Raw genomic sequence first — 4,028 nt, 5'->3', positions numbered from 1 at the left:
TTTTCGAGACAGGGTTTCTCTGTGGTTTTGGAGCCTGTCCTGGAACTAGCTCTTGTAGACCAGGCTGGTCTCGAACTCACAGAGATCCGCCTCCCGAGTGCTGGGATTAAAGGCGTGCGCCACCACCGCCCGGCACTATTTTTTTTTTTTTAAAGCTCATTTCCCAAATAGTAATAGAGTTCCTTTTCCCTCTACTAGAGAGCAGTAGGGAGTCGGTGTTAATAACCGGACCCATCAGGAAGAACTCGGAGAACTGGTCAGTCAGTCTCCGCGGGTGGCGGAACTCTATTGAAATTCAAGTGTCGTGAACGAGATATTTCAGATTAAAAACAAAGCCAAAAAAAAAAAAAACCAACAAAACAAAACAAAACTGGTGCTGATAATTTTGTCGGTCTGGCAAAAAAAAAAAAAAAACAAAAACAAAAACAAAAACTACAAAACCTGTTTTGCAAGCCCAAACAAAATGATGGACACGGTGAACATTTTATTTAGATTTTTCTATTGCATATGATAATTGAAGATGTCACAGGTCTCCTGAGAAGAAGCATTTCTGAGACCTGACTTTACCATATCCACATTTCCCAGTTCCTTTGCTTTCCTGACAAGGCAGAGAGGGACCCATAGTTGAAATCCTGCCGAATGTTAGAAAAAACGATTTCACAATGACTGTCACTTCCTTCCTCAGAGACTTGGGAAAAAAAAAAAAAAAAAAAACCCTAACCTCAGAGTCAGCTGCTTGCTAACCACAAACACAAATGTTTCCTCCACTACCTGAAAGAAACCTATCCCTGACTGACTTTTATTTCCTTGAACCTTTTTCATGGCTTCCCTGAAAGTACATCCTCTCAGAGGTGTTTATAAATAGTAATACTAATTTATCTGTTGGGTGTGTTTGTGTGCCCTCATTCCAAGGCACAGGCGTGGAGGTCAGAGGACAGTTTGGGAGTTGGTTCTCTCCATGTGTTTCCCAGGGACTGAACTCAGGCATCAAGCTTGCCTGAAAGCGCTTTAACCTGCTAAGCCTTCCTCATGGCCCTATAGTTCCTTTTTTCCTTTCCCGCCTACCAGACACCCTACCTTTTCCCAATGTTCTGTTTATTTTCCTTCCATGCTCTGTCCTTGGCCATCTTGTCTCTTGCCAGTTCCAAATGTCTATATTTAAGGATTCATATCTACTTTTCTTTTTTTTTTTTTTTTTTTTTTGGTTTTTCGAGACAGGGTTTCTCTGTGGCTTTGGAGCCTGTCCTGGAACTCGCTCTGTAGACCAGGCTGGTCTCGAACTCACAGAGATCCGCCTGCCTCTGCCTCCTGAGTGCTGGGATTAAAGGCGTGCGCCACCATCGCCCGGCCATATCTACTTTTCTACCCATCACCTTGCTTTATGGTCAGAGATGGGATTTCTGTCTGCTAGATAATATCTCATAGGCAATATATCTGCTGAAGTCTGCTGTGAACCAAACAATATTAGGTACCACAGATAGGAAAACAGAGCAGATACACTTCCCATCTGAGAAATACCTTGAGAAATAAGTTCCAATACTTACAAGAGAGAAAGGGGGGTGTAGTAGCTCATACCTATAATCTTAGTAATGGGATGCTGAAGCAGGAGGATTGCCTCCTAGTGAAAGCCAGGCCAACTAGAGCTGTAAAGCATTAAAAAAAATAAATAAAAATGCAAAGTAGAGAGAGGTGAGTGCAATGATTAATATTCTACTTTAAGCCAAGAGATTTTCTAAATGCTTTATAAATACAGTCTCATTTAGTTCTCACAGTAACCTTAGGAAGTAAATACACCCATTAATCAGAAGATACGGCATTGTCCAGCAAGATCAAATTTTAAATGCTTTGGAAGCCAGGGGTGTATCTCTGAGATAAAATACATGCTTGCCATGCATGAGGTTCAATCCCAAGCACAGGAAACAAAAGTAAAGAAGTGCTGTTGGGGAAGGTGCATTGTTAGACAGTTAGACACCTGTAGCCTCCTGACAGCAGGGAGCTGAGATAGGAGGGTCATAGAGCCCGGAATTTCTAGGCCAGCTTGGGTGACATAGTAAGATCCACTGTCCACCAAACAAATACAAATAAATAATAAAACAAAGTGCGGATGAGTATGCCTGTGGCCCTAAAAATGTCAGCAATCCCATGTGAGGCTTAGGCAAAAATATTAACTCTAAACTGAGATTTTGCTTAGACACCTAAGCAAAGATTAATTCCCCATTCTCCCCTACCAAGACAAAGCAGATAGCAGATACAAGGATCTGAGAAACAGAATGTCAGCCAGTGAGATGAGGTGCACTTTCAATTTTACTTTGAGTTTCCCCCCAAAACACTAGAGCTTTTACATTCAAAGCCCAAGAATGTTTAAGATAAAGGCCTTTGGTAAAGCAAAAACCTCTTCAAAATGCACTTTGAGGCTGCTTTTGTTGCCTTAAGGGCCAATTCCCTTTAGTTCTATTAATGATTACATGGACAAGGAATGAGCCTAAGGCTTGTGACATTTTCAGCAACCCTCATGACTCTCAGATACTAGAGGCAGGAAGTTCTTTAGTTGGCAGGGATTGGAATGCTATGCAAAGGGGAACCCTAAAGGAGTGGCCTGCTGAAAGCCTGGGGAAGCTAGAGAGGGAATGAGGGACAAGGTGGAGGGATGCAGAGACCTCTGTGACCTCAGACCTCAAATACTTGCTCAGGAGAGTCAGAAACCAGCCTCCCTTTCTGGAGAGACAACCTAGCAATTATAACTGTGTTGGCTTTCTACTGATTCACCTGGAGCAAAGAAACACATGGGCATTCCAGTGGAAAAAGATTTAGTTGGTGGAGCCAGGCTCAGGTACAGAGTGAGTCCAATGCCAGCCTGGGATGCATGAGATCCTGTCCCAAAAGACAAAGGAAAAAGAAAGAAGGAAAGAAAGAGAGGAGAGAGAGAAAGAGGGAGATAGGAAGGGAGGGGAGCCTCAGCTGGGTGGTGGTGGTGGTGGTGGTGCAGGCCTTTAATCCCAGCTTTTGGGATTTAAAGTCATGTGGTGTCTGGAAAATCTGCTGAATTCTGCCAAAAGACAGATGTCATTCTGACCCCCCTCAAACACTGTAGTAATTGTTGTGGGATTTTTTTGTTTTTTGTTTTTTGTTTTTTTCATTTTAAAATGCTGCACTCCCGAGGTTTAGAACCAAGAGACTCTGAGGCATAAACCCATTCTTGGTTGCTGGCTAATAGAAGGATTTCTATATAGCCCCGTGCAGCTGGCCATTAATCCCAGCACTCGGGAGGCAGAGGCAGGCGGATCTCTGTGAGCCTGGTCTACAGAGCTAGTTCCAGGACAGGCTCCAAAACCACAGAGAAACCCTGTCTCGAAAAACCAAAAAAAAAAAAAAAAAAAAAAAAAAGCCAAAAAAAAAAGAGAAGGATTTCTATATAGCCCGTGCAGCTGGCCTTTAATCCCAGCACTCAGGAGGTAGAGTGAGGCAGATCCCTGGGAGTTTGAGGTCAGTCTGGTCTATAGAGCGTGTTCCAGAGAGACCCTGTTCCAGAGAGACCCTGTGTCAGCTGGATGGTGGTGGTGCATGCTTTTAATTCCAGCACTTGGTAGGCAGAGGCAGGCAGATCTCTGAGTTAAAAGACAGCCTGGACTACAGAGAGAGTTCTAGGACAGCCAGGTATGCACAGAAAAACCCTAGCTTAAAAAAACCAACCAACCAAACAAGCAAGCACACAAACCACAACAAAAACAAAGGACTTCTATACTCTTAATTGGTTTAATTGGGTGCTTGTCAATAACTGACTGTCTCACGTGGATCATTTCATCAGAAGTTCAAGAAGATCACCATCAACAGTTTCAGGAGTTCAGCCTAGACTAGAGACCCAGTCTTTAAGTGCAGTGTGTATGTGTGTGTGTGTGTGTATGTGTGTGTGTGTGTGTGTATGTGTGTGTGTGTGTGTTGGGGGGGGGCATTTAGTATTTTTCCCTTGCCAAATAGCTCTCATGTAGTACAGTCCTCCTTGTAAAATTTTATTTATGAAAGTGTCCGTG

Source organism: Microtus ochrogaster, unplaced genomic scaffold, assembly GCF_000317375.1.
Source record: "Microtus ochrogaster isolate Prairie Vole_2 unplaced genomic scaffold, MicOch1.0 UNK44, whole genome shotgun sequence".
In the NCBI taxonomy this organism is placed as follows: domain Eukaryota; kingdom Metazoa; phylum Chordata; class Mammalia; order Rodentia; family Cricetidae; genus Microtus; species Microtus ochrogaster.
The sequence above is the reverse complement of the archived record's forward strand: the minus strand, read 5'-3'. Positions refer to the sequence as shown.